Source organism: Felis catus, chromosome C2 (genome assembly GCF_018350175.1).
Source record: "Felis catus isolate Fca126 chromosome C2, F.catus_Fca126_mat1.0, whole genome shotgun sequence".
Classification (NCBI taxonomy): Eukaryota; Metazoa; Chordata; class Mammalia; order Carnivora; family Felidae; genus Felis; species Felis catus.
This window is the reverse complement of record NC_058376.1, coordinates 294,260-309,411: the sequence shown is the minus strand read 5'-3', so window position 1 is coordinate 309,411 and position 15,152 is coordinate 294,260. Positions and strand designations below refer to the sequence as shown.

Sequence of the window (15,152 nt, the reverse complement as noted above, 5' to 3'; positions counted from 1 at the left end):
AAACTCACGAACCACAAGATCATGACCTGAGCTGAAGTCAGATGCTCAACCGACTGAGCCACCCAGGCGCCCCTATTATGTCATTTTTTTTTAAAAAAGTAATTTCTACACTCAATGTGGGGCTTGAACTCACAACTCTGAGGTCAAGAGTCAGGTGTTACACCGGGCAAGCTTGGTGAGCCAGCCTTGCTGTTTTTAAAAGGTTTATTATCTATTTACACATTTATGTAATACAGACTTGTTAGGCAAGAGCCATATTTTTATGGAAGAATCTTATCCTTCTCTGTGATGTTGCTGTTTACTTGATTGTCTTAGATGCATGTTCAGCTAAATGAGATTATTTATTTATTAAAAAAATTTTTTTAATGTTTATTTTTGAGAGAGAGACAGAGACAGAGACAGAGAGAGAGAAGAGAGAGAGGCAGGGAGGGGCAGAGAGAAAGGGAGATACAGAATCCGAAGCAGGCTCCAGGCTCTGAGCTGTCAGCACAGGAGCCGGATACAGGGCTCAAACTCAAGGTGAGATCATGACCTGGGCCCAAGTTGGACATTTAACCGACTGAGCCACCCAGGCACCCGTAAATGAGATAAGCTATTGAGGACTGGAGAGAGTATATGGCAGACACTTGCATGGAGCGACGACTCTGACCTTGGGGAAGAGCAACTTGGCCAGCCGCAAAATCCAGTCTGAAGGTCTTTTAAGAGTCAGAGACTGTTGAGTGTGGATGACCACTTCTTGTTTAATTTTCTTTCTAATTTTGAATATTTCAAACATACAGAAAAGTTGACAGAATCATGATATGCACACCCATGTACCTGCTGCTTGATTTTTCAAAAAATGAAGATTTTTGTCATATTAGCTTCAGATTTTTTACAAAGAACCATTAAGAGGGTGTGGAAGCCACACTCATGCTGATTCTATTCCCCTCCTGCTAGCTTCTCTCCTGCACTTGGTGTTTTATTTTACCGCATTTCCATATATCCTTGAGCAATCTATGGTGCTATTTTGCATGTTTTAAATGATCTATATGAGTCCTTCTGAAACTTGCTTTTAATCTCAACACTATGTTTTTAGAATTATGGCAATGATTATGTTAATACAGGTAACTGACTCATTCTAACTAACTGCTTTCTGGCGTTGTTTTATATGATTATACCATGGTGTATCAATTTTTTCCCCGAGTATATGTTTTTTAAATTAGTAAACTATTTTTAGAGCAATTCACAGCGAAACTGAGTGGCAAGTGCAGAGTGCCCATACGCTGCTTGTCCTCCACACAGTGCACAGCCTCCCCCATTTTGACCACCCCACAGAGTGTACAATTGTTCTGTCATTGAATGTGCACCGACACGTCATCACCCAGGCTCCCCGAGTTTCCTTCTGGTGTTGTAGACCCTGTAGGTTGTGACATATGTTTAGTGACGTATATCCACCATGCAGTCCTGAGTGTGTTTTTTGAAAGAAATGGAGGATGAACTGTCTGCACATTGGCACTGGCACTGCCCCATAGTCCACGTGGAGAAGGGTCCCCGGGGGAGGCGTCAAGGCCTCCGTCTAGGAGCTCAGATGCAAGGCAGCATGGGGAAGAGCTCGGGAAAAGAGGGCAATGGAGAGTGCCTTCAGACCTGGCCAGGCCCAGAGGGTGGCAGTTGGCAGACGGTATAGGGGTCGAAGTGGACTCAGTGCTGGAGTAAGTGGGTCCAGGGGGATCAAGGCAGGCTTGCTCTGCATCCGACTATCAGCCTGTTCTGGCCATAGCTTCTGTCGTATTCCGTGGGTCGATGTGCTCCTGCTAGACCACAGTCGTACAGTTTCTCTGTGTGGCCGCTTTGTTAGGGTAGATCTGGCATTGTGGACCTGGAGATGTTTGCTCTTCCCAAAGTGGCTCAAGGAGTACACGTGTTCCTCTTCCGAAGGGCATAGCAGTTTTAAAGATTCGTGTGTATTTTTTATTGGTCACACATTGTAATGCATTTATTGGTGGTACCCCCCCACCCCATCATGTCCTAATAGTTGGAACCTGTGAACATTACTATATTTGGAAAAAGAGTATTTGCAGATATGACTAACTTGATCTTGAGATGAGTTACCTGGATTTTTTTGGATGGAAATGACATACCATCAAAAGTGTCTTTTGAAAAAAATTTTTTTTTATGTTTTTATTTTTGAGACAGAGAGAGAGAGAGAGAGAGAGAGAGAGAGAGAGAGAGAGAGAGAGGCAGTGAGAGTGGGGGAGGGGCAGAGAGAGACGGGAGACAGAATCCGAAGCAGGCTCCAGGCTCTGAGCTGTCAGCGCAGCGCCCAACGTGGGGCTCAAACTCACAAACCGCAAGATCATGACCTGGGCCGAAGTCAGATGCCCAACTGACTAAGCCACCCAGGCGCCCCTCAAAAGTGTCTTTAGAAGAGAGAGGCAGAGGGGGATTGGATGCACACAGAGGAGGAGAGGCGGATGGGCTTCAAGGCAGAGACTGGAGTGATGTGGCCCCAACTCAGGGCATGCTGGCATTCAAGCTGGAAGAGTCTTAAGTCTTAAGCTGGGAGACTTCTCTCCCGGAGTCTTAAGAGGTAGTGTGGGGGCGCCTGGGTGGCGCAGTCGGTTAAGCGTCCGACTTCAGCCAGGTCACGATCTCGCACTCCGTGAGTTCGAGCCCCGCGTCGGGCTCTGGGCTGATGGCTCAGAGCCTGGAGTCTGTTTCCGATTCTGTGTCTCCCTCTCTCTCTGCCCCTCCCCCATTCATGCTCTGTCTCTCTCTGTCCCAAAAATAAAGAAACGTTGGAAAAAAAAAAAAAGCAGTTTTAAAAAAAAAAAAAAAAAAAAGAGGTAGTGTGGCTCCTTTGTCACCTTCATTTGGGCTCAGTGAAACTGATTTTGGACTTCTGACCTCCAGAACTGTGAGTGAGTGAATTTTTCTTATTTTAAGCCACCACCAAGTTTGTGGTAATTTGTTATAGCGGCTTCAGTAATGAATCCACTCACCTCAAGGTCTGCAATATACTTAGGGGAGAGAATATTTTCTTTTACTATTTGTTCCTTATTACCTCTTTGTGAATTGCATTGCAGGTCATTTTTGTTTTTTTCCTTTATGGTTAGTAATCTTTGTGTCATATTTAAGAGTTCTTTCCCTACCTCATGGTCATGAAGATATTTTTTTATATTATTTTTAAGAGCTTTATTGATCTTTCACATTTAAATGCATAATCTATCTGGCGTTGAGTTTTGTGAGAAAAGAGTCATTTCATTTCTGTTTCGTGTGGATATTCAGTTGACCCAGCACATTTATGGAAAAGGCCATCTTTTCCCCACTGCTTTCCACTGATTGGTGCTCCGTTGCTCTCCTTGTTCATTTTAGCCTTCCTGCCTCTCTGTACTGTAGCGTAACGGTGAGGCTCCGTGTCTGGGAAAGTCTGCCTCTTTTAGTTTTCAAGTTTGATTTGCTGATCTTGGCCCTTTGCATTTTCCATGTACGTTTTAGCATCAGCCTGTCTATTTCTACACACACACACACACACACACACACACACACACACACACACACACACACACCCTGCAAGAGTTTTAATTATAATTACTCAGACTCTAAGGATCTATTTGGACAGAAATGATATCTTTACAGTATTGAGTGTTCAGATTCACAGATGTGCTATATCCCTTCATTTCTTTAGGTCTTTTAAACTTTACCTCAACAGTGCTTTTAGTTTCTGTTTAGTAGTCTTATGTATCTTTTGTGAAATTTATTCCTGGATTTGGGATACAGTATTTTTCAGGCATAGAATTAACTTAAAAAAATTTTTTTTAAAATATTTATTTATTTTTGAGAGAGAGAGAGAAACAGAGTGAGCGGGGAAAGGGCAGAGAGAGAGGGAGACACAGAATCGGAAGCAGGTTCCGGGCTCTAAGCTGTCAGCACAGAGCCCAACGTGGGGCTCGAACTCACAAGCCGTGAGATCATGACCTGAGCCAAAGTCGGATGCTTAACCAACTAAGCCACCCAGGCACACCGCCCCCCCCCCCACACCTTTTTTTTTTTTTTAAACACAATCTTGCTTTTTAATTCCTTGAACATGTTGATTATGGTTGTTTTAAAACTCCATTATGTGGCTTTCTTGTCTGTATCTTCCTATTATCTATTGGTTTTCATGGCTTATAGTCACAGCTTCCTGTTGTCTATAGGCCAGAGACACTGTAGGCGTAGCAATGATTTGTGACTCTAGATGTTTCTGTGTTTCTGCATAAAGGGTTTACTTTTGCTTCTTGCACGTGAATGGGATGGGGTGCGTACAGTCCAAGATCACGTTAATCCAGATATGGAGAGAATGATTTGAAACTAGCTCTTGACCCTGTGAAGGCTACTCTTATTTCCAGTTCATACCCAAGAGTGTGGTCTCTCCAAATCTCAAATGACCGAGAGTGTTTGTGGGCCTCCTCCTCCTTGGCGAGTGCTCAGTTCCGTGAGTCTGTCAAAGCTCTGCTTAGCTTAGCCACTTGGTTGCTACTTTTTAAATTGTCAGACCCCTCCAGGGGAAAAGTTGGCCTCCAGTTCTTCACTTCTTTGTTAGTGCTTTGGTATCTTCCAACAGTTTTTAAAAACATTTTTTAATTCAGTCTTTCTTGTTGTTTTCATTGGGAAAGTTGGTTTGAGCCCCCGTCTGCCACTGCCATTAAATAGAATTCGTGTGTGTCTGTGTGTGTGTGTATATAAATGTAAAATGATATATATATATTTTGAGTTTAATCAACTTATTTTCTGTAGTTTATTAAAAACTTTACAGAGAGAAAAGAAAATAATATTTATTAAACAACACCTGGAACGCTTGTTTTTAATCACATACGAGAGAATAGACACTCCATCCCTACTATGGAAACATATTTAATGAATGCTCTTCAACGTTGACCATAAATAATTTAAACTCTGCAGTCAGGTTCTGCTGTTGTGCACTAGATCTGTGTATTTAAGACTATTGTTTAGGAAACTTTTAAGACTTGCAGAGTGAAATTCCCACCTGCTTATATTGAGTTCAGGAACCACTATTAACCAACACGTGGTACCAACAAACAAAATATTAATCTTTAGGTTTTCTAACAGATTTTCTCTACCTCTTTTCCTGGGTCACAGGCTCTGGCCTGCCTGGTTTTCCCTGTAGAGGTCTGTCTGGAAGTTCTACAGTGATCAGGTGTGGAGTCCTGTGTGCCTACCATCCCTCTTTTTGTTGCTTCTTTGCCTTCTTCCCTTTGGTCACTTCCAGCAGGTCGTGTCCAGTCCAGCAGCAGTTGTGAACATGCACAGCTGTGATAGCACAGATATCCCTGCCTTGGGAGCTTGAGTAGGCATGTATGGCCTGGACTGGGCCGCAGTAGACTCTTGGACCCCTTCTTTGGGGACACAGTAGGGGCCAATACCCTTTCTAAAGGAATGAACACTGTCTAGCTCACTTGGGTCCAAGGTCTCTGGTAAGCATCTGATCTCTGGTTGACGCTGAACTTGAAGTGGTCAAGTTCACTGAAGGGCCGTTTGGGCCAGATTGGATTCTGCCTGGGCTCTGAGGCTCCTGCCTATCGTGCCCTGCCCTGAATGGCTGCTCCTTCCTTGGTCACACTTGGTCTGTATCGATTACCCAGCTGCTGCCTGCCTGAAGCACTTTTTTATGTCAGATGTTCCTCTCAGGCTTTGGGGCTCTGATTTGTAACTGGTGACTTCTCTTTTGCCTACCTCACAGGTAGGTACCTGAGGAAGGTTCTAGTGGGGGCACCCCTTGCCTGTCTCGCCATCCCTTCCGTCCCTGTAGCCCCTCCTATGGTACACATGTATTTGTTTGTTTTTTTATTTTTAATTAGCATACAGTCGAGTAGATTTTTTTCTTTTCATGTACAGCTCTGTGAATCTTCACACCCTACAGATTCATGTCAACCACCATGATAATCAGGATACAGAACAGCTCCATCACCCCCAGGTATGCCTCATGCTATCCCTATTCAGTCACCCCTTCCCACCCTTAATGCCTAGTAACCACTAGTCTGCTCTTCATCCCTGTGGGTTTTGTCTGTTGAAGAATGTCATACAGTGTGTAACCTTTTGAGACTGGCTTATTTCACTTAGCATATTTTTGAGATTCATCTACATTTTTGTATATGTCAACAGTCTGTTCCTTTTTATTACAGAGTAATATTACTTGCTATGGTTATACCGTGGTCTTTTTATCCGTTCATTTGACAATTGGGCTGTTTCCAGTTTGGGGTGATTATGAATAAAGTTGCTGTAAACGTGTATACAGGTTTTTGCATGAACATAAGTGTTTTTATTTCTCGAGGGTAGATAGCTAAGAGTAGAATTGCTGGGTCCTATGTTGAGTATATGTTTAACTTTATAAAAAACTTCCAAACTGTTCTCCAGAGTGGCTGTACCATTTACATACCTACCAGCCATATATAATAGTTCTATTGTTCCACATCCTTGTCAGCACTTGATTCCATTAGTATTTTTTATTTTAGCCATTCTAATAGGTGTAGCGTGGTATCTCATCATGGTTTTAGTTTGAATTTCCCTAATAGAAGGAAAACGATAAGAGCAGAAATCAATGAAATTGAAAACAGAAAAACAATAGAGAAAAATCAATGAAACCAAAAAACCAGTTCTTTAAAAAGATGATAAAATTGATAAACCCCCAAGAATAGACAAGACACAAATTACCTGTATCAAGAATGAAAGGGGAGGATATTACCATAGATCCCACATACATTAAAAGGATAATAAAGGAATCCTATTAACAGCCCTACACACATTCAACAACTTAGATGAAGTGTACAATTTCCTGAAAATCACAGACTACTGACCAAAACTTATCCAAAGAGACAAATAACCTGAATAGTCCTATAACAAATTGAATTCATAAGTTAAAAACCCTCTGGTTTCTTCATATGTAAGAAGCTTGAAAGTTGCCATTCAATCTTGACAAGTAAAAAGCTGAACAGATTGAAAGATCTGCAGCTTTTCTTGGATCTGTAAGAAAGGGGAAGATACAGGCGAACCACAGCTTCCAAGATTGGAGAGACAGGTGAATACAGGTCGTCATCTCCCCAGAGCAGAGCCTCAGTGATCAGAAGCCATCATGGGAACTAGTGCTGGAAGCCTGGTTGGACAACTCTGAGAGTTAAAATCTCCAGGGAGACTCATTCATAAGGGAGTCCACACAACATTGCAAAATTTACCACCAGGAGCTTGACCAGTTTCCCACAGTAAATATGGGAGAAAAATCCCTTCAGGCTTTTGGCAGGGGAAGGGAGTGGGGAGCGTTGGGGGGCCGGGGGTGGGGGTGGGGAAGGGTCGGTTTGAAATACTCTTAAGCACTTTGTTCACAACAAAGTCTGCCTTCAGGGGGAAACCAGTTAACCAAAGCCTAACCTGCTGAGGTATTATCAGAACCTTTAAGGCAAGGAAAGTTATTAGGGAAAGAGGGATTACATAATGATAAAGGGGTCATTAATGGTTTTCTCCATTAAAAACATGACAGTTTTTCATGTGTATATACCTCACAATGGACATCGAACTCTGTGAGGCAAAAAATGAATAGAATTGCAAAGAAAAATAGATGAATCCACTATCATAGCTGGAGACTTCAACACCCCTCCGTCAGAAAAGGACAGATCCAGCAAACAAAATCAGTAAAGACACACTTGAATTCAAACCATATCATCTATCTGCTGGATAATGGATATCTGTAGACTGTTTCATCCAACAACAGCAGAATACAGTTTCTTTTCAAGCCCACATGAAGCATTCACCAAGGTAGACTACATTCTGGGCCATAAAACACATCTTCACAGATTTAAAAGAATAGAAATCATACAGTGTTGCTCTCAAACCACAACAGAATTAAATTAGAAATCAGTAACAAAGAGAACTCAAATTATGTGCACCTGGGTGACTCAGTCGGTTAAGCGTCTGACTCTTGGTTTCAGCTCAGTTCATGATCTCACGGTTTTGTGAGTTCAAGCCCCACCTTGGGCTCTGTGCTGGCAGCGCAGAGCCTGCTTGGGATTCTGTCTCTCCCTCTCTCTCTGCCTCTTCCCTCACACTGTCTCTGTCTCTCTCAAAATAAATAAACTTTTTAAAAAAAGTGTAGAGATTAAACAACATACTTCTAAATAACACAGGTCAAAAGAGAAATTCAAGAGAAATTCTAAAATATTTTGAACTAAATGAAAATAAAAATACAACTTATCAAAATTTGTGGGATGCAGCAAAAGCAGTGTTTAAAGGGAAACGTATACATTGAACACACACACACACACAAATATATTATTTTTTAAAGTTTATTTATTTGGCGGGGGGGAAGGAGCAGAGAGACAGAGGGAATCCCAAGCAGGCTCTATACTGTCAGCACAGAGCCCAACATGGTGGGAGCGGGCTCCAATCCATGAACTGTGAGATCATGACCTGAGCCTAGATCAAGAGTCAAATGCTTAACTGACTGAGCCACCCAGGGGTCCCTATGTATATCATTTATATGTGGAATCTAACAAAACAAAACAAACCAGAGCTCATAGATAACAGAGAACAGACTGGTGGTATTTGGACGCTGCTAAGAAAACAGATCTTAAAAGTTTTCCTCACAAGAAAAAAACGATAAATCTGTTGTGATGACTGACTAGAGTTGTGTTCATTTCACAATATATACAAGTATCAAATCATGTTGTACACCTGAAGCTTTAATATGATGTTATATGTCAATTATATCTGTTTAAAAAATCAATAACCCAAGTTTCCTTCTTAGGAAACTATAAAAGGAAGAGCAAATTAAAGCAAAACTAAATAGAATAAAAGAGATAATTAGAGCAGAAATAAATGAACCAAACCCCAGAAGTCAATGGAAAAGCTGGTTCTTTGTAAATCAGTGAAATTAGTAAGTCTTTAGCTACACTAATTATAAAAGAGAGGACACATGGGGTGCTTCGGTGGCTCAGTTGGTTAAGCATCCAACTGTTGGTTTCAGCTCAGGTCATGATCTCATGGTTTTGTGGGGTTGAGTCCTGCATTGAGCTCTGTGCTGGTGGTGTGGAGCCTGCTTGGGATTCTCTGTCTCCGTCTCTCTCTGCCCCTGCCCTGATCATACTGTCTCTGTCTCTCAAAATAAATAAACTTCAAAAAATTTTTTAAAAAGGACACAAATTACTAATGTCAGAAATGAAAGGAAAATCATACTGATCTTTGGATATTAAAAGGATAATAAAGTGGGGCACCTCGGTGGCTCAGTTGGTTGAGCGTCCAACTTCGGCTCGGGTCATGATGTCACAGTTCCTGAGTTCTAGCCCTACATCGGGCTCTGTGCTGACAGCTTGGAGCCTGGAGCCTGCTTTGGATTCTGTGTCTCCCTCTCTGTCTGCCCCTCCCCTTCTCATGCTCTGTCTCTCTCTCCCCCTCTTAAAAATAAATAAGCATTAAAAACATTAAAAAAAAAAAAAGGATAATAAAGGAATACTATGAACAACTCTGTTCCCCTGAATTTGATAACCTAGATGAGAAGGACCAACTCCTTGAAAGATACAGTTTGCCAAACTCACACAAGAAGAAATAGATGATCTGAATAGGCCTATATCTAATAAAGAAATTGAATCAGGGTTGCCTGAGTGGCTCAGTTGGTTAAGTGTCCAACCTCGGCTCAGGTCACGATCTTGGGTTTGAGCTCTGTGTCGGGCTCTGTGCTGACAGCTCAGAGCCTGGAGCCTTCACATTGCATGCCTCCCTCTCTCTCTCTCTGCCCCTCCCCTGCTCGTGCTCTCTCTCTCTCTCTCTCTCAAAACTAAATAAACATTAAAGAAAACTATTTAAAAAATAAATTGAATCAGTAATTAATCACCTTTCTGGATTCTACTCCTGAAATAATTATTGCACTATATGCTAACTAACTTGGATGTAAATTAAAAAATAATAATAATAAAAAAATTATCGCCTTTCAAGATAGAAAGCACTGGGCCCAGATGGGTTCATTGGGGAATTCTACCAAACACTTAAGGAGGAGATAAGAGCCATTCTTCGAAGTCTGTTTCATAGAATGGAAGCAGAGGGAATACTTCATTCTATGAGGCCTGCATTACCCTAATACCAAAACCAGACAAAGACATTACAAGATAAAACTATAGACCAATATCTTTCATGAACATAGATGCAAAAGTCCTCAAAATATTAGCAAATTGAATCCAACAATGTATAAAAAGAATTATATACTATGACCAAGCAGGATTTATCCCAAGTCTGCAAGGCTGGTTCAACATTTGAAAATCAATTAATGGAGTTCATCACAGCAACAGGCTAAAGAAAGAAAATCACATGGTGATATTTGGAAGTTTCTAAGAGAGAAGATCTTAAAAGTTCTCCTCACAAGAAAAAAAATTGTAACTCTGTGGTGATGGCTGACTAGAGTTTATTGTGTTCATTTCACAATATGTACAAAGATGCAGCAAAAGCAATTGGCAAAACCCAGCACTTATTCAAGATAAAAACTGAGTAAACTGGGAATAGAGGGGGACTTCCTCAACTTGATAAAGCACAATATCTATAAAAAAAAAACCCCACAGCTGGGTGCCTGGGTGGCTCAGTCGCTTAAGTGTCCAACTCTTGATTTCGGTTCAAGTCATGATCTCATGGTTCATGGTGAATTGGAGCCCTGTGTCAGGCTCTGCACTGACAGTACAGAGCCTGCTTGGGATTCTCTCTTTCCTTCTCTCTACCCTTCCCCTGCTCACGTTCTCTCTCTCTCTCTCTCTCAAATAAATAAACTTTAAAAACTTAAAACACACACACACACACACACACACACACACACACACACACACAGCTAACATCATACTTAATGGGGAGGAGCTCGAAGCTTTCCCTGTAAGAACAGACCTAAGGCAAGGATGACTCCCCTCACCATTCCCTTTTTGACATTGTAGTGGAAGTTCTAGCTAATGCGATGAGAAAAGGAAATAAAAGGTATACAGGTTGGGAAGGAAAAAATAAAATGGTCTTTGTTCATAGATAACATGGTTGTCTATGTAGAACATGGAGGGGTTCCTGGTTGGCTCAGTCAGTGGAGCATGCAACTCCTGACTTCAGGGCTGTGAGTTCCAGCCCCACCTTCTGGGTGTAGAGATTATGTAAAATCTTAAAAAAAAAATTTTAAGGGGGAAATTAAAAAAAAAAAAATCCAAAAGGATTAACAAGCCTTCCACCCCCCACCAAAAAAAAAACCCTGGAACTAATAGACAGTTGTAGCCAGGTTCATGATACAAGGTCAGTATGTGGAAAGTCCATGACTTTCCTATATACCATCATGGAACAAGTGGAATTTAAAATGAATGGGTGACTCATTCAGTTGGTTAAGCATCCAACTTCAGCTCAGGTCATGATCTGAGGGTTTGTGGGTTTGAGCCCTGTGTTGGGCTTTGTGCTGACAGCTCAGATGGAGCCTGGAGCCTGCTTCAGATTCTGTGTTTCCCTCTCTCTGTGCCCTTCCCCACCGTCTCAAAAATAAATAAACATGAAAAAAACAAGACAAAAAACCCCCCACAATACTATTTACATGAGCACCCCCCAAATCAAATACTTAAGTATAAAACAAAATATGTATAAAATCTGTGTGAAGAAAACTACAAAACACTGATAAAGAAGAACTAAATAAGTGGAGAGATATTCTGTGTTCACGGACAGGAAGACAATATTGTGAAGATGTCAGTTCTTCCCAAGTTGATCAATAGATTGAATGTAATCTCCAAATATCAGCTTATGGGGCATCTGGTTGGCTCAGTCCGTTTAGCATCTGATTTCAACTCAGGTCATGATCTCACAGTTCATGAGTTCAAGCCCCACATCAAGCTCTCTGCTGTCAACACAGAACCCACTTCAGATCCTCTCCCTTTCTCTTTGCCCTTCCCCTGCGTGCTCTCTCTCTCTCTCTCTTTCTCAAAAAAAAAAAAAAAAAATTAAAAAGAATACCAGCAAGTTTGTCTCTTCTTACAAACTTTAGAACCAGTTTGTCAATAGCCACAAAAGACCCAGAATAGCCAACACATGGAGAAGATGAACAAAGTTGGAAGACTGACACTATCTGACTTCGGGACTCACTGTAAAGCTACAGTGATCAAGACAGTGTGGTGTTGACAACAGATTAGACAAATTCTGTTCTCAATGGAGAACAGAGAAGCCAGAAATAGGCCCATATAAATATAGCCAATTAATCTTTGACAGAAGAGCAAAGTCCGTACAGTGGAGCAAAGATGGTCTTTCCAACAAATGGTGCCGGAACAACTGGACATCCATATGCAAAGAAAATGAACCTTGCACCCCTCACAAAAATTAACTGAAAATGGATTTCATGCCTAAATGTGAAAATGCAGAACTGTAAAACTAGTTGATAGAAGATAGGAGAAACACTAGGTGAACTTGGGTATGGTGATGACTTTTTGGATATGACACCGAAGGCACAATCCATGAAATAAATAATTGAAAAGATACACTCTGTTAAAATTAAAAACTGCTCTGCAAAAGCCGGGGTTAAGAAGGGAAGACAGGCCATTGTTTACAAAAAACACATCTGATAAAGGACTATTACCCAAAATATACAAAGAATTCTTCAAACTCAACAGTAAGGAAACAAACAATCTGATTGAAAAATGGTCCAAAGACCTTAACAGACCCCTCACCAGAGAAGACATAGAGATGGGAAATAAGCATATGAAAAGATGCTCCACATTCATATGTCATCTGGGAAGTGCCAATTCAAACAATAATGAGATACCACTACCTACCTATGAGAATGGCCACAATTTAGAATAATGACAACACTAATCACAAGGATGTGGAGCAACACAACACAGGCTCTGTGGAGCAACAGGAATGCTCATTCACTGTTGGTGGGAAAACAAAGCGATGCAACCACCTTGGAAGACAGTTTGGTGGTTTCTTACAAGACTAAACATGCTCTTACCATACGACCCAGTAATCGCATTCTTTGGTATTTACCCAAAGGAAATGGAAACATGTCCATACAAAAACCTGCACACAGTTGTTTGCAGAAGGTTTATTCATAATTTCCAAAATTTGGAAGCAACCAGGATGCCCTTCAGTAGGTAAACAGGTAAATAAACTGGTTCATCCACCCAATGGAATATTATTCAACAAAAGAAATGAGCTGTCAAGCCAAGAAAAGACATGGAAGAAACTTAAATGCATATTACTAAATGAAGTCAATATGAAAGGTTACTGTATGATTAAAACTATATGACATTCCAGAAAACTGTGGAGACAGTAGAAGGATCAGTGGTTGCCTGGGGCTGAGGGGTGGGGGAAGGGATGAATAGTAGAGCACAGAGGATTTTTAGAGCAGTGAAAATACTCTAGGACATCATAATGATGGATATATATTATTATACATTTGTCCAAACCCACAGAACGTACACCAAGAGTGAACCATAACTAAACTGTGGACTTTGGGTGATTATTACGTATCCATATAGTTCATCAGTTGAAACCATGTACTACCCTGATGGAAGATGTTCAGAATGTGGGGAGGGGTGCATGTGTCAGGGCAGGGGGTCTAGGATAGGATACTCTAGATAGGAACTCTATCTTGCCCCCAATTTTGCTGTGAACTTGAAACTGCTTTAAGAAATATATAAAGCTTTAATTAAGCAAAATAAAAGAAGGGGGTGGGGGGGGGGAACAACCTTCTGGAAAGTAAATCTGCATGTCCAGATGGTTTCACTGGGAAATTTTGTCACTTGAAAAAGAAATAAGACCAATTTTATATAGTCTCTCCCATGTATTTTTAACTTTTTATTTTGAGATAATTTTAGTCTCACAAGTTACGGAAATAGTACATAGAATTCATTCAGTTTCCTGCAATAACATCTTATATAACCATAGTACATTATCAAACTATTTTCCATATATTCTTAATTATAACTATTGTGCTAAGAAATGTAAAGAGTTCAAAAGTATATGAAGTAAAAAACAAAATATTCCTCACACCCACCCCAAGCTAAATAAATGAATCACTATTAATAATTGGGCATCCCTCCAGATATTTCCTGGAGGAAAATGTACACACCTGGACGCATGCATAGTTTTAATTATGCATAGTTTTAATTCCCAGAATTAGATCATTCTTTATGTGTATAGTTTTTCAACTTGCTGCTTTTACTTAATAGGATATCATGAATCTATGTTAAGTGATACCCATCCCTTACCTTCCAAATACCAAGGCATTTTTTTAGGACCAACAGTATTCTGCAGTGATGATTTATGGCAGTATATTTAATTCTTTCTTCTCTTTCCTTTCTTTCTTTCTTTCTTTCTTTCTTTCTTTCTTTCTTTCTTTCTTTCTTTTCTTTTCTTTTCTTTTCTTTTCTTTTCTTTTCTTTTCTTTTCTTTTGATGAAAGATTAAGTTGTCTCCCATTATTTGCTGTTATATGTAATGTGCATTGCCTATCCTTGTTGCTGTGACCTTAAGGAATTGTTGAATGATTTTGAGAATAGGCTTTTAGAGAGTGCGGTTGGAGAAGTGTCTGGGTGGCTCAGTCAGTTAAGCATCCAACTCTTGATTTCGGCTCGGGTCCTGATCTCACAGTTTGTGGGTTCAAGCCCCACATTGGGCTCTGTATTGACAGTGTGGAGCCTACTTGGGATTCTCTGTCTCCCTCTCTCCCTGCTCAGTCTCTCTCTCTCTCTCTCTCTCTCTCTCTCTCTCTCTCTCTCTCTTTCTCTCAAAATAAATAAATAAACACTAAAAAAAAAAAAAAAAAACCTGTGGTTGGGACTTGAAGGTATCATTTGAGATTTTGCATTTGTAATCTTAAGTGACTTTGGCTTGCAGCAATGGAGGTCAACCTGAGCTCTGGCTCAGTATCATACTCCTTCCTGGAGGGCTGGTAAGAACAGCTACCAGCCCACAGACCACGAGAGAAGGATGGGTCCTGGCATTTTCCCCAAGTCCCCCAGGTGCTGGGGTGCTCAGCCAGGGGTGAGCATTAGTCTGACTGAGATTGCCTTCAACTGTCGGGTCAGTGTTACCCCAGTTTTGTGCAGCTAGGTGGGGAGTTTGGCTCTGCTGTTTGTCTCTTTAGTGTTTACTGAACTTGGGTTCCGAAAACTTCTATTTGAGTCTCTTTTT

The 15,152-nt window shown here is 40.9% G+C and overlaps 1 protein-coding gene across 11 annotated transcripts in view; it reads left to right on the top strand.

Moving 5' to 3' along the window:
* Positions 1–15,152, top strand: part of DIP2A (disco interacting protein 2 homolog A) — a 118,245-nt gene that overhangs the window by 17,106 nt on the left and 85,987 nt on the right. The window contains exon 2 of one of the 11 annotated variants that reach the window (XM_023238585.2): positions 5,900–5,953. The exons of 9 other annotated variants lie outside the window; for them this stretch is intronic. The gene's annotated coding sequence lies outside the window, so the exon portion shown is untranslated. Of the gene's footprint in view, positions 1–5,874; positions 5,954–15,152 lie in introns of all 11 variants that reach the window. One more of the 11 variants, XM_023238584.2, reaches the window with a different exon arrangement.